Genomic DNA, 17,141 nt, shown 5'->3' on the forward strand with positions numbered 1-17,141 from the left:
TTCGTTAGAGCACTCTAGCATTTAAATGTGAATAAATCTTTTGTGACTCGTACCCTCACTCGTTACCGTGATACTGGTAACGTAGCCCGACGTCAAGGAAGTGGACGGAAGAAAACAGCAATATCAGCAGGAATGGTGCGAAAAGTAAAGAAGCGACTTGATCGAAACCCGCGTCGCAGTGACGGAAAAATGGCTCGTGAGCTGAACAAATCGCAATATTCCATTCGACAAATATTGAAAAATGAGCTCGGGGTAAAACCATTGAAATTCCAAAAGTGCAAGAACTTACACCGCAACAAAAAGAAAATAGACTCAAAAGAGCTAAAGAGTTGCTTCGAGTTGGTTTTCTCCGATGAGAAAACATTCGTTGTCCAGCAGTTTGTAAACAAACAAAATGATCGTGTTTACTTGCCAAAGAGGTGAGCTGAAAATGTGCACCACCACCAGAAGAGGGCCACCAGAACACAAGTGCCGGCCATGGTGATGCTGTCCATAACAGCCGATGGTTGGTATTCGCTCTTATTAATCGACCCTGTCATCACAATAAATGCCGAATATTATCGCGAAAATATTCTGGAGGCCTTGGGCACGCAAACATTTGACCGCAGACCGTGGACATTCCAACAGGACTCAACACCACCCAAGAATAGTTAGCAAATGAGGTTCCTCGCTTCATTTCCAGCGCACAATGGCCATTAAAATCTCCGGATACCAATCTGTTGGACTATTGTGTCTGGAGTATTTCGGAAAGCAAAGGTGGCACGAAAAAATACCAAAGTGTCGATTACCTCAAGCAAGCGCTTCGCCGGGAATGTGCCAAAATACCGCAGAGCAACATTCGGGCAGCGTGTGACGGTTTCATTGGCCGTTTGAAGGCCATAATTCGTGACAAAGGTGACCAATTCGAACAAATCTAAACTTATTCCAATATTTGATGCTATACCCGACATTTTTGTTTTCATTCAATAAGATTTAAAAAAAAATGTAAAAATTATGGCGCTTGACTGTGTTGCGGTTTTTTTTCTCACCTTGTATATGAGAGCTATATCCAAATCTGAACCGATCCTGATAAAAGTTTGATGCTATTTCCTATATTTTTTGCTTTCATTCAATAATATATAAAAAAATGTAAAAATTATGGCTTTTGATTTTGCCGCAATTTTTTATCTCACCCTGTATATAAGAGCTATATCATAATCTGAGAGGATCTTGATAAAATTTGCAGAGGTATTTCTGAGCTTTAGCTGATTTCTGGTACTAAATATCATTCTGGTGAAGAGCATATTGCGAATGTTAGGGACTTAAATACCAAATCCGATGAAGCTTATATATGGGAGCTATAGCTATATCTGAACTGATTTTCACTAGATTTGATGTATTTGCCATTTGGTACACAATTCACCCGAAATCGGTTGAAGGTATATATGGAAGCTATATCTAAATTTGAATTGATTCTCACAAATTTCAATAGGGTTCGTCCTTGGGCCAAACAAATATTGGTTGGAAAATTTCATCTCAATGAGATGAAAAATGCGACCTGTATTTTGTTTACCAAAATACATGGACAGATAGACTGATATTTGATCATAGAATTTTAAATTATCAGATGGATATTTTTTTAGGAAACCGCCAAAATCTAAGTATGACTTTTTCCAGGAACAGTTTTGTGTTGGTTTTAGCTTATAATTTTTCTTATTTGCCTTTTAAAAAAAATGTTAAATGAAAATGTAACTAAAATTAACCAAAAAATGTTTTTCTTCCATTTGTAATTTAAATACGAACACACCAAACAAATCCAATTAAATTTAAACTGTTTGTTTATTTATTTTAATTAAATACTTCACTTAAATATGTATATTTCTTGGAATAGTTTTTAAATTAACTATCATAGTTTTACTTACAATATGGCAATGGTTTTAGATTTTATGTTACACAAACTTTTAAATTATAAATTTCATCCTTTTTTAAAAAAAGGGATTGCGAATAAATGCCACATTTACCTACAAATTACTTTAAAATTTTCGCTTTCATTTAAAATTTAACTACAACTCAAACCGAAACGAATCCAATTACGTTTAAACTTTTGTTTATTTATTTTACTTTCAGCTCGAAACTGAAATTGAAACTCCAATACCGACAAATGTGCAATTGCAGCGTTGATTTTTTTACATTTTTGTTTATTTCCACAAAAACTCAACTCCTCGTTGGGGCTTAATTGAATTCTCGGTTTCTATGGAAAATGTAACAAATATCACCATCGTCATCATCATCGTTGTCGTCAGCCCGCCAGCCAGCCAGCCAGTCATAACAAAACAAATGAACGAACGAAAAAAAGGTTCAAACATTTAAAAGACATTACTGTTTAATGGGAATCAAGTTTATTTGGTTAACTCAAAACGAAACGAAATGAAATCTCAAATCTTTTGCCGTCTCATATTCTGTCAATTTCGACAATAAACAAATTATGTGATGAAATATGATATGCCAAAAATGTAAAGAAAGAACAAAACCAAAAAGAACAAAAAAAAAAAGTGGCTGAGAATATTGCTTTGCACAACTAAAAGCGTTTGTTGGTTACCCTTACTTTGTTGTGTAAGTATTTCTTTAGTGGAGTCGTATACTTTTATTTTATTTTGTTTATTTATTAATTTTTTTGTGCTAAAAGATAAGTTCATTTTCTGATGCCTTATTTTATTTACTGAAAAACAAAGTGCAAAATTTGTACTTTGTGGTATAACGGGAAACACAATTGTCAACAAAATCAAAAATATGATCGACAGCAGAATTTAGCATATAAATTTTGAGTTGAGTGCCAGCAATTTTGCTGTCGAAGCATAAGTTGTAAGTGTTGTAAGATTTTAAATTTTTTATGTACCTATTTTTGAGAGGACAAAATTTAATTGGCTAATATCACAAAAATACTGAATATCGGAAAGTGCCACTATATGCGGGATGTACGATATCGTGGACCTATATAGACAATTCTCTTTCAAGAGGTAAAGTACCCACAAGGAATTCCTTGTGTGGAATAAATGTGGCTAAAATCATCTAAATTTCGAATATCGGGGGGTGTCGTTATATGGGGGATATATGATATTGTGGACCTATACAGGCAATTCCCTTTCAGGGGGTAAAGTACTCACAAGGAACTCCTATGAAAAATGTGGCTAAAATCGTTTTCCATTTTTTCATTAAAAAATGTGGCTAAAATAGTCAAAATACCGAATATCGTAGACCGATATAGCCCATTTCCGAACTAGACGTGCCTGCAGAAAAAAGACTTATCTATGCAAAATTTTAGCTTCTTATCTTTATTCATTTTGACTCTAGCGTGACTACATCAGACGGACGGACGAACAGGGCTAAATCGTCTTAGAATTTTAAGTTAATTTTTGGGAAAGACTACCACCTTACCGTACTAAGAGCTAACATTTCGGTGACATCGAACTGTGTGTACCCCCAGACATATCGAAATAACACAACATAACATGCCTCTATGACCAAAATTCGTTTCAGGATATTTTGCGTCGATCTGTCTCCATCTGCTGGGTGAAGTGACTGATAATTCTTTAAATTTTTACTTGATTTGGTAATGATTATGATAAAAATGAAAGAAATAGGTCAATTAATTTTGCTTCCGCCTCCTCCTTAAAAGTATTTTTTTTTTTTCAGATATTGAATGTTGAATGAATGAATGAGTACAGAATTTTCCTACAAATTGGAAATATTGTCCCATTACTTCTAACACCACCTACCTCCTTCAAAAAAGTAAATGTTTCGAAAAACTGTGTGTGTCGGATAAGGAGGACAATCTTTCCGAGTTTGTGAAATTAGCCAAAGTTTGAATGTTTTAAAGGGCTACCGGCCTAAAATCTTTAGTTTTTCAAAACATGCATTAAACGCTTTAAGACCAATAAGGTAAAAAATTTCTTAATATGGACTTCCTGAACAAAAGTAATGAATTTTGTAGATTTATATCCTCTAACATAGAAAAGATCGGTTCAAAAGTTTGTATAGACCTCACATTACGGTACATCGCGATATTTAGTATTTTGATAATTTAAGCCAAAATTTGTATGGGATTTGTCTTAAATTTGGAATTTGTGGGTAGTAATGAGGTGGGCGGTGACAGAACATTGTATATGTAGGCCCATGTTTTCCTAGAGTGTCAACTTAACGGTACCTCCCCATATTCGGTATTTCGATCGAATTGGTCACATTTTCTGATAATTTTTATACCCTACACCACAAGGTGGTTAGGGTATTATGTCTTTGTGCATTTGTTTGTAACATGCAAAAGGAAACAAGATAAACCCACAGTTTCTTTCGATTATCTGCATAGAATCCCATTCTGAATCGATTTATGCACATACGTCCGTCTGTCCATGTATTTTTGTTAACAAAATACAGTTCGCATTTATTGCCAGATCCAGATGAGATTTTGCACAAGTCATTTGTTTGACCCAAGGCCGAAACATGTTGAAATAGGAGATAATCGTTAAAAATTTAGATATAGATCCCATATACATCCTCGTCCGATTTGTTTTTTTATTGTGCACAAAACGTGAATTTACAGCCAAAATACAGGGGGAGACAAAACAACTGCAACCAACTTTAAACTGCTGTCATTTCTAAGCCACTCGTCCGACAGCTGTTAAAATTATTCCAGTGACAGCTAATTTTATTGTTTACAAGCGTAAAAAAGCATTTTGGGGGGGAATTTTCCAGAGAAAAGTTATTCGTGATGGAATTCAAGCGTGATAGTAAGATTTCTTTATATTTGGCTGGAACACAACGTTTTGTACCATTGCTCGTTACCGTGATACTGGTAGCGTAGCCTGACGTCAAGAAAGTAGACGGAAGAAACAGCAACAACAGCAGAAATGGTTCGAAAAGTAAAGAAGCGGCATGATCGAAACCTGCGTCGCAGTGGCTTAAAAATGGCTCGTGAGCTGAATATATCGCAATATTCCATTCGGCACCATCGCACTCATCACGCACCACCCAAGAATGGTTACAAAATGAGGTTCCTCGCTACATTTCCAGCGCACAATGGCCCCCAAAATCTCTGGATACAATCCTTTGGACTATTGTGTCTGGAATATTTTGGAAAGCAAGGTTGCCACTAAAAAAATACCAAAGTGTCGATCAACTCAAGCAAGCGCTTCGTCGGGAATGGGCCAAAATACCACAGAGCAACATTCGGGCAGCGTGTGACGGTTTCATTGGCCGTAATTTGTTTGAAGGCCATATTTCGTGGCAAAGGTGACCAATTCGAACAAATCTAAACATATTCTAAAAGTTGATGCTATTTCCGACATTTTTTGCTTTCTTTAATAAAATTAAAAAAATGAAAAAAATATGGCGTTAGACTTTGTTGCAGTTTTTTGTATCTCACCATGTATTGTTCATCCAATATATTATATATTTTGTCCAGAGCCGAAATATGCATTCGGTAGCAACGATATTCGGGAAGATTTATGAAATACAGCTCAAAAACACCTTTGCCAAGTTTTATTGAGATCGGTTCAGGTTTGGATGTAGCTCCCATATATATCTTTATTCGATTTCAAGTTAACTGTGCACCAACTGGGTAATTTAAGTCTGAATTGAAAAGGCACAAATGTCCCGGCAAATTTAGTAGAAATCGATTCAGGGGAGGATATTTCTCTGATATATTAGCTCCAGTGAACTTTAAATTATGACTATAAATATAGTTGGTATGATTTAATTCTCCCAAATTCCCCATAAAAACTTTTGTTTGTTAATTAAAGCTCTACAAAATATGCAAAGGGAAGTAGGGTATCATAAAGTCAGCCCCACCGACTTTCTTTACTTGTTTTAATATTAACTTCATGCCTGAAAATGAATTTTTTTAGAACTTCGTTGCCAACAATTGGACTCAGGGAGGGAATACATTTTTCTATGTCGCATGTAAAAAAAATCCAAAAAATTTAAATATTTTTAAGAACAAGTAATGCCTTTATTTAGTATGTAAAAATATATAAATTGCCACAAGTTGAGGGCATATTTCGGATCGTTAATTATTTTTTTATTTGTTTCACATTTAAAATATTCGGTGCAAAAAATCGGTTTATGCCTGGAAACAGAAGTGAGGGTTTCCTACAGTTTTTTCATTGTATGTGTAGTTGTTGAATAAAATTTAATATACCCAACTTTCCTATCTTCTGACCTAGAACCTAATACCTTGTAATGATCTGTAAACATTACAAAGAACTTATCTCCGCTCTGTAAAGAAAATGTAACAAGGTAAGTCAGAAATATTGTGGATGTTATCACAATCACGTTATGACCTTCAATGACTCAGAACGGGAACATAATTCGTAACAACGTATTTTCCATTTGGGTTTCTTTCATTCTTAACAATTGCAAAAAAAAAAAAATAATTATCTTATAACTTTATCTTATCATCCTTAAGCAGCAGCAGTCAACCCCCAAAACCTACCGTAACCAAAGAGATTATACATTACAAAAATTTTAGTTAAGCAAATAAAACAGCGATTCCCGCTTACTCTTTGCGTTTATTATCTCCGTGCAAATGAAATTCGGAATACATTCATTTTTTTTCTCGAAAAAAAAAAAAAAAAAAAACAAATACCTAAACTGTGTGATAATAACCTTGAGTGGAAATTTTATCACCAGAAATCATAATGTTTGTCATATGCAAACAACAAGCCACATGTGTGCCACCCAGCCAGCCAGCCAAACAGCCCCAACTCCCATCCATTCGTTTCGGTAGCTGGGGTATTTTGGTTATATTTTCATGATCACATTATGGTCTGAGGTTAATGAGATTTGCGTATTTTTTATCTGTGTGTGTGCGTGTCTCTGTTTGTTGTCACATAATCACACATCTCCATGCATACTCAAGAGGAAGATAAGAAGCCGGAGAAATTAGATTTTAGCCTGTGGAAATGCTGTGCCAGCATAAAGCTGCAAATTGCAAAATTAAAATTTAATGAAGGAAGTACGAGTACAAGAAATAAACTTTTTCCACAATTTAATGGAATTAATTTTTTATTGAACATCATTTTTGTATTAGGAGAGAATATTGGAGGTTTAATACGGAATAAAGGTGGATTAAATTGTGGAAATATTATGGAAATTTGATAAAAATGCTTTAAAACACACATTTTTATACCCTCCACCATAGTATGGAGGGTATATTAAGTTAGTTATTCCGTTTGTATTACCTCGAAGTATATATATTCTTGATAAGCATCAAATTATATGTCGATTTAATGATGTCCGTCCCTTTGTCTTTCCGTCTATGGAAATCACTCTAGCTTGCGAACGAATTGAAGTAGGATAATAAAATTTTACTCAAATGTGTATTTTAGCTACATAGGCCCACCTTTAAGTATAGCCCCATATTCAGTATTTTGATGATTTTAGCGACATTGTTCACCTGCATTGTTTCAAATTTCGTAATGATAGTTCGTAATGGGTACTTCAATCTCCGACGGAAAATTGTCTACGCAGGTCCACTTTTTTGTATAGGCCCCATATAATGGTACCTCCCTATATTATTTGGATAATTTAACGGACTTTTTTCACCGGAGTATTTTAAAATTTCGTATTTTAAATTCCTTATGGGTACTACAGTTTATAACAAAAAATTGTCTATGCAGGACCAGGTTTTCGCATAGCACCCATAAAACGGTACCTGCACACATTTGGTATTTTGATGAGTTAAGATACATTATTCACATGTTTCAAATTTCGTATTTGAATATTGTAACGGGCTATGACAAAAATGCTTATGAAGGTCCACGTCTTCGAATAGACCCTAATATAACGGCAACTCCCTACATTCGGTTTTTTTAGAATTTTAACGGATATTTTTTTTAATTTCCAGATTTGTTTCAAATGGTGGATAGTATTCAAAATTCTACCGACCGAACTTACTGTCTTTTACTTATTTATCGTAAAGTTCTTAACGAATGTTCTGTCCAAGTCCACTAAAAAAAATGTTCTCATAAAATCACGTCATTTTCAAAGAACTCCTTGCAATAACCTTTTTACAAAATTCACTGTTTTGTTTTTTCACACAAATATAAGGATTCTGATGAATCTCAATCCGATATTTAAAAAAAAATGAAGAGGGGGGAGTTTCTTGGAAAATAGTTCTTCAAACCATGATTATACCAGCAAGTCTTAAAAAAATCTACGATTTTCATTCAGGAGAACATTAACATATTTTCAAGAGATCAAACATTTTTAATCGGGACATACTCGAAATTTTTCTTAAAAATCTAAGATTTTACGTAAGATATCTTCTTAAAAAAATCCTTGACTTTGGTTTGCAGGTTCTTCAATTATTTTTTTTAATCCACAAATTTTGTCCAATTAGCCTTTATAAAAAAATTCTCAAAAATGTGTCAAAAACATCTGCGAATCTATTTTTGTCCAAAATGACCTTGCAAATAGTACTGTTACAAAAAGCCACAGTCAGGAGATCCTTCTTTCAAATTATACGATTATACAATACGTCCAAGAAAACCATAATCGATTTTGTTTTTAAAAAACCTCGGTTTTACCAGAAAATCCTTGAAAAATTTACTGTAAAAATTTACCATTTCTTTTGGCCAGGACATACTTCTAATTTTACTCAAAAATCAGAAGTCTTCTTAAAATACATTATTTTTAGTCTAGGATTTCTTCAAAACAATTTTAAAAAAGGACCAAGGGTTAAAACCATTGGCAAAAATAGTCGCTGCATTGTTATGTGAAATATTGCCAAAGGCACTATACACCTAAAATCTTTGACCCTGCGTCTCTATGCCGTTACAAATATGAATCTGAAAGAAAAACACTACCCCAAGTTGGGGTTTTATTTAATTTTTTTAATTAAATAAAAAATAGTTTTTAATCATTTTTTTGAAAGACAGGGACCGAAAGGACCCCTTTGTTATCTCACTTTAGGGTTAAACTCCTTGACCAAAATAGTCTTTGTATTGTTATCTGAAAATATTGCCGAAAGTACTATATACCCAAAATTCTCGGATTCCATAGAATCTTTGATCCTGCGTCTCTATACGAATACACCATTCCAAGTTGGTTTTTTATTCATTTTTTAAATTAAATAAAAAACTTCGAAATAATATTCAAAATAGTATATTCGTCTTTATACAATTTCTTAACGTTCATTTAACTCCTCATTAAGGATCCTTCGATCCCTAGTTCGAAAATTTCAGAAAATTTTGAAGAGGGGGAACTTCCCTCCTTAGGTTAGGTTACTTTGCTATGCAAAGTTTCAAAACGCCAATACACTTGCATTCTAATTCTAGGTATGCCTTTAAAATCTGCTGTTTTCCCATAATTAATATTTTTCAGTTGCCCAGTGTAATTAAAACTTTTTTCATGTGACCCACCCTTGACCCCCTTGTGACCCTTGCAGTCATAGCACATGATTCGTATTTATCATCCCACAAGAACATATATTGCAAAAGAAATAATAAATATACAAAAATTGCAACTTTATTTAACTAAGCATGTTGACTAAACCCCATTGTGTTAATATAACCCCATGTTGATGAGTTTGACTTCCTCATAAAATACTCAAATAATTAAAACGAATACTTAAGTGTCGGTCGGTTGTATGATTGCCAACATTTCAGGCAAAACAATGACCTTCTTTGAAAAGAAACAGAAAGGGGAAGCAGAGGATGGCAGCAAAACCAATGTAAAGAGGAAAGTTCAAGATGATTATTAAAAGTTATTATCCGCAGCGTAACTGGTAGATCAACAAAAAAATATCAAAGAGGAAGAGTCAGAGACACTAAGCAGACGGAGAAGTAGAGAACAACTAAAACAACTGGACAGATAAACTTAAAACTGACATAAGAACAAGAATAATAACAAATGCTGCAACATAAGTGGTGGTGGAGAGAGAGAGAAATGATGAGCGGTGAAGAGGATGATGATGTTGGTGTTGCAATCATGAGGCAATATTTCTAAAGCAGACCAATACTGAAAGAAACACAAACAGAAACCAACAAAACGACCAACTGACTGTAAACGGATACCATTAATGACTTTAAGAACTTTTAATCCCCCAGAACATAGATACAAGTATGTATGGTAGGTCTGACAATGCACAAAAACATACATATATCTATATAGACAGTTCAAGATGATGACGACAGTCCGGCAGGCAAACAAACACACACGTATCATTTTGTCAGCCTGAGCACTAACAGGCGCACTTTACTTTTACTTATTAAGTTTATATGACTCTATGGCCACCACAGACCGCTCGCCCATGACAAGGAAATCTATTCGATATGGGATCGGAGGGGGACGAACTTCAAACTATCGGATAGAGCAAAAGTGGAAGTGATGTGTAATGTAGTGTAACTGTTACAATCACATATAATCCACAATTTGCTTCTTAGTTTCTTAATAAGTGTATGAGAGGTGTATGTCTGTGTGTGTTTGCGTGTGTGCTTCTTAATTTCTTTGGTATAAGTGAGCAAGTATTGAATGTGGATTAATTTTTTGTAGTAATGGGTGATTTTCCACACTCTAAAGAATATTAAAAATACGACAAATTTATTAATTTAATTTGACAGAGACTTGTTAAAGCAGTAGATTGCCGAGGACTGTGAATCTGAAATCAGGATTTTTGATAGTTTATATTTTCTATGGAGTGATTTAACGAGTTTCCTGGAAATAAGGAGCATTTAGGATTGACTCATTTAAAATTCCTTCGAAAAATACAGCTGAAATGAAAATCGTTATGGGGGCTATACACAGACGTGGTCCTGCGCAAGGAATTTTTTTGTCATAGGATTCCGAAATACGAAATTTGAAACAATTTCGGTGAATAATGTTGCTAATATAATCAAAATAGCGACTATCGAAGGCTTGGGCCTGCATAGATAATTTTCCGTCATGTGTTGAAGTACCCATTACGAACTTAAAATACGAAATTTGAATTCCGTTGAATATTGTTTCTAAACTCATGAAGATACCGAATAAAGGTAGGTACCGTTACATGGGGAAGAACAATATCATGGGTAAATTACTCAGAAGGAACTCCTTGTGTGAATTTTGAAAAATGCCGCTATAATCATGAATATACCGAATATCGGGTGGTACTGTTATGTAGGAGATTTACGATATGGTGGACCTACATTGACAATTCTCTTCCAGGGGGTAAAATACTCAGAAGGAACTCCTTGTGTGAATTTTGAGACAATTCCATTGAAAAATTTGGCTATAATCATGAAAATACCGAATATCGGGTGGTACTGTTATGTAGGAGATATACGATGTAGTGGACCTGCATAGACAATTCTCTTCCAGGGGGTAAAGTACTCAGAAGGAACTTCTTGTGTGAATTTTGAGACAATTCCATTGAAAAATGTGGCAAAAATCATCAAAATACCGAATATCGTGAGGTACCGTTAGGTATGGTGTGGGAAATATACCATATTGTGGACTGGGGGTAAAGTACTTACAATGGACTCCTTGTGTAGAATTTAAGACAATTCCATTGAAAAAGGTAGCTAAATGTGACCCCCCTGAATATCGTGGGTACCGTTATTATATCTCAATCCCATATGCCGACAGAGACCTCAATATAAAATTTCGGTATTCGTCTCTATCCATTCAAAAACCCATTTTAATACCACTTTGAACTTTTTGAACAATTGTAGTACACATTACAGGTTTCTAGCTCTATTCCTTCACACAATACCAAATCGAGTAACATTTAGTACTTTTCGTACAATTATGATACACATTTCCAAAACCACCCCCATATCTTAACCACAGACACCAACAGTGACATCTATATCAGATTTCGGAATTTTATCTCCATTTCATTCCCCCAATAACATATATGGTACTATTCAGTACGTTTCGCACAATTGTGGTACAAATTTCTGAAACCAGATCCATATTAATAACGACCCTAATACCAAATTTCAGATTTCAAATACTATAAATTCAACTAATACCAAATATAGTACTATTTAGTACTTTCCGTCTACTTTTAGTACCCATTTCCGAAACCATCTGTTTATCGCAAAATTACCATCTACAGGGAAACTACTATAAAATTTCAGCTTCATCATCCAAATTTAGTTCACATAGTACACATTTCCAAAACCACCTTCGTATATAGACTTTATTTCCCAACCTAGGCTCCCAAACCAAATTTCAAGTTTTTACCTCGATCCGTTCACATAATAACACAAAGCCTTTGGTATATCTATCCTGCACTCCACCAGTGATTCTCATTCCATTCATTCCAATTTCAGAATTATAGCTCTATCGGTAAAGCACAATTTCAACTTGTACCTAATTTAGTACACATAAGTACTCATTTCCATAACAACCGGCATCATACAATCTAATAGAAATCCTATTTTCAAATTACAGGATTCCAACTCTACCGTTTCACTTAAAATTTATATTGTACCAAATTTTGTACCCTTTAGTACACATAAATACCATCTTCATATATAAACCCTATTTCCCAACCTAGGCTCCCAAACCAAATTTCAAGTTTTTACCTCGATCCGTTCACATAATAACACAAAGCCTTTGTTATATCTATCCTGCACTCCACCAGTGATTCTCGTTCCATTCATTCCAATTTCAGAATTATAGCTCTATCGGTTCAGCACAATTTCAACTTGTACCTAATTTAGTACACATAAGTACTCATTTCCATAACAACCGGTATCATACAGTCTAATAGAAATACTATTTTCAAATTACAGGATTCCAACTCTACCGTTTAACTTAAAATTTAAATTGTACCAAATTTTGTACCCTTTTGTACACATAAATACCAGCTTCATATATAAAACCTATTTTCCAACCTTGGCTCTCAAATCAAATTCCAAGTTTTTAACAGTGTCCGTTCACATAATACCAAATTGTACGATTTCCATAACCAACAAGTTCGAATTTCCACAAACCCTTTGGTCTATCTATCCCGCACTGCACCAGTGACTCAGTGACAGAATTCTAGCTTCATCGGTTCACCACAATTCCTACTTGTATCTCAGGTAGTACCATTTAGTACACATAAGTACTCATTTCCATAACCACTTGCATAATACAGTCCAATAAAAACCCTATTTTTAAATTTCAGGATTCCGGCTCTGCTGGTTCATCCAAAATTTAAATTGAACCAAATTTAGCACCATTTAGTATACATAAGTACTAATTTCCAAAACTACCTATTTACCTCAGTCCTACAATGTAAAAATATTTCCAAATTTCAGGTTTCCAACTCTACCGGTTTACCCGAATCGAAATTGTACCAAATTTAGTGCCATTTGGTACACACAAGTACGAAATTCGACAACTACATATCTCAGGCTTACAATGCGATAGTAAACTTATTTCCCAATTTCAGGATTCCAACCCTGCCGGTTCACTCAAAATTTAAATTGCACCAAATTTAGTACAATTAAGTACACATAGGTACGAATTTCCAAATATACTTACATATCAAAACTACCTACATACCTCAGGCGTGCAATGCAATATAACTCGTATTTTCCAATTTCAGGATTCCAACTCTAGCGGTTCAATCAAAATTGAAATTGTACCAAACTTCGTACTATTTTGTACTTTTTGTGAACAAAAGTATCAATTTTGAAAACTTCCATCATATCGCAATCCAACACTCAAATTTCGGGATTCCGTCTCCATCCGTTCCTCCAAATTCAAATTGTACTAAATTTAGTACAGTTTAGTACTTTTCGTATACATGAGTACACATTTCCAAAACTATCACCTCATATCGACTCGACTCCTGAACCTTGATTCCCAATCCAAATTTCAAGTTTGTTGCTCTAACTGTTCGCATGATACGAAATGGCACCAAATGTAGTACATTTCAGTACTTTTCATATACTTATAATGCGATTTTTCAAAAAATAGATTCGACATGAAAAATATTTAAATATATCTTCTGCCTATGGATTTCTTAAAATATTTTTTATTTTGAATTTATTTATTATTTTTTAATTATTTATTATTTTTAATAAAAATTTAAATTTTCTTATTTGAAATAAATTAATAAATAAATAAATTAATTTCTTCTTTTCTCCAGTGTGTTAATCCATTAATCCATCCACTTATTTACAATGCATATATACCAAATACCATCCTGTCAAAAATCTCGGCGGCGGCAATAATCTCAAGTAATGCAACACAACTCAAGTAATACTTGAAAATCGGCAAACATCTCGTTCGACCAAACAAAAATCAACTCCAACATCCGCCTTAACTACACTTAAGCTGATGTCTTGCCATTGAGCTGTAGATTTGCAATGGCATAGCCAGAGTTAAACAGAAAACCAAAAAAGAAGCAATCAAAAAGAAGACCATTCGTTTCTTTTTCTGTTACATGTGGCGAGCACAAGATGAGGAATTATTTCAAATCAACTCTTCTCTTTTAAGTGATCATGACTTTGAATTGGTTGTGGTCTTCGGGAAGATGATTTTGTTGTTGGGCATGAATGTCTTTTTTCATTTTATTTGAAATAATAAAATACAAAAAAAGCACCGCAACGAATTCTTCTCAAAATTGCATTGGGCAACAATAAAGAAAAGAGCAGCGCAATTTTTTGCAATGTTTCGCTTCGAAACAATTCCTTAACGAACAAATAATTCGGCACATACCAGGCGGTAATTAGCAGCGGAAATTATTGAAATGTTTGTAAGAGGGAAAAAAGGAATTGTTTACTATAGGAAATAGCTGAAATAAATTTGGGGTAAAAATATTTGTTGCTTTTGGCATAGAACTTACCTCTTACAGGCAGGCAGACGAAATTATAATTTAGTGGTCCAACAACTGCAAAAGACGGAAAATAGAATGTGTTACAAAATCTAATTAAAAATAAATTTAGTTGTGTTAAAATTATAAAAAAGGTTTACAAAATTGCACGAATTTATTTGAAGTTTACTTATTAAAATTCTATCGGAGAAGAGATCGGTGTTAATGTCCGGAATAAGGGTTAAGAGTCGGAGTTTATTTCGATATGCTGAATTTGTAGGAAAACTATTAAAAAATATTTTAAAAAAATTGATTTTATGGGTTAGAAAATTTACGTATTTAGAATTTCTGAGTTCGAATGAGAAACTTAAGCGATTTTCCAAAGAATTACCTGAGCTTGAGGCGTGTAATTTTGAACGAATTAATCTTAAAAGGCCAATTTTTGGATAATCCTAACAGGGGATTAAACAAATTTAAAACCAGTAAGGAAAGCTCAAAAGTCGGGCGGGGCCGACTATATGATACCCTACACCACTATGCATACTTAGTAGAGCTCTCGTAAAAAGGTTTATACAGGGCATTTTAGAGCTCTATGAGATATTTGGTACAAAATCAAAATCTATCTAATTCTATCGTGCATTTTACGAACTATAGCTATCTCTGAACCGGGTTTCTCCAAATTTTACGTATTAGCTTCTAGACTGAATGCGGTCTTATGTACGAAAATTCAGGTGATTTGGGCTGATATTGACCATTTAGTGCACATTTAACCCGAAATCGGATGAAGATATATATGGGAGCTATATCCAAATCTGAACCGATTTCGATAAAATTTAAAACAGCTATTCCTGTGCTCCATCTAATACCTGGTACCAAATATCACGGTTGTGGAGTGCATAGTAGGAATGTGAGGGACTTAAAGATCAAATCGGATGAAAGATATATATGGGAGCTATAGCTATATCTGAACCGATTTTCTCCAAATTTGATATACTTGCTTCTAGGCCAAACTCGGTTGGGAGTGCCAAAATTCAGGTAATTTGGACTGATAGTGGACATTTGGTGCACATTTAAACCGAAATCGGATGAAGATATATATGGGAGCTATATCTAAATTTGATCCGATTCTCACCAATTTCAATAGGGTTCGTCCTTGGGCCAAAAAAATATTGTTTGGAAAATTTCATCTCAATCGGATAATAAATGCGACCTGCATTTTGTTCACAAGAATACATGGACAGACGGACGGACGGACGGACGGACATAAATCGACTCAGAAAGTGATTCTATGAAGGTTCTCAAAAGTAACTATGGGTCTATCTCGTTTCCTTCTCCATGTTACAAACAAATGCACAAAGACATAATACCCTTACCACTATGTGGTGTAGGGTATAAATATTAGTGGGATTTGCCGACAGCCAATGTTCGATTATTAAAATATATTTGGACTTCTTTTCTGATTATTTAAATTGTTGACCCACTTTGGAGTAGTTTTCGCAAGAATGGGCCAATATTGTCCATTCCGGACCCTAAGAAATATGATATAAATATTGCCGGCGGGGACTATATTGGTTATTTCCTTCACTTCCTTTACATAAGATATGTGATAATTTTTAGAAAATGTTAACATGTGCGTGAGTTACCAGATATATTCGACCGAAATATTCCATTTTCATACCTCATCTAATACCGATAAAAATATTGGTATGGGCAAAATTACACGAAAATCGAACATTTATATCCAATTTAATACGAAAAGGAAAATCAGGTTTCTGGTTGAGAGAAATATTTTGATATTAACATTTGTAAGGAATCACCGACTTGTTTCGCAAGTTATGACAGATAAATGTATTGTGACCCTTTGTGGGTGAGGTACCAGAACGTGTTCTCATATATACAGGGTGAGATGAAAAATCTGCAACCAACTTCAGACTGATGTCATTTCTAAGCCACTTGTCCGACAGCTGTTAAAATTATTCCAGTGACAGCTCATTATATTGTTTACAAGCGTACAAAAACATTTTGGTGAGAATTTTCAAAAAAAAAAAATGTTATTCGTCATGGAATTGAAGCGTGATAGTGTGATTTCTTTATATTTGACTGGAAAACCACAAGTGGCTATCGTTAGAGCACTCCAGCATTTAAATGCGAATAAATCTTTTGTGTCTCTTACCATCGCTCGTTACCGTGATACTGGTAGCGTAGCCCGATGGAAGTGGACGGAAGAAAACAGCAGCATCAGCAGAAGTGTTTCGAAAAGTAAAGAAGCGACTTGACTGAAAACCGCGTCGCAGTGGCCAAAAAATGGCTCGTGAGCTGAATATATCGCAATATTCCATTCGGCAAATACTGAAAAATGGGCTCGCGGTAAAGC

General features: G+C 34.4%; 1 protein-coding gene across 1 annotated transcript in view; it reads right to left on the reverse strand.

Annotated features, from left to right (window-relative positions):
- Window positions 1-17,141, reverse strand: part of LOC101895654 (uncharacterized) — a 300,444-nt gene that overhangs the window by 86,598 nt on the left and 196,705 nt on the right. The window contains exon 3 of the mRNA XM_059129222.1: window positions 14,801-14,845. The gene's annotated coding sequence lies outside the window, so the exon portion shown is untranslated. The remainder of the gene's footprint in view (window positions 1-14,800; window positions 14,846-17,141) is intronic.

The sequence above is a fragment of the Musca domestica genome, unplaced genomic scaffold (assembly GCF_030504385.1).
Source record: "Musca domestica strain aabys unplaced genomic scaffold, Musca_domestica.polishedcontigs.V.1.1 6, whole genome shotgun sequence".
Taxonomy (NCBI): Eukaryota; Metazoa; Arthropoda; class Insecta; order Diptera; family Muscidae; genus Musca; species Musca domestica.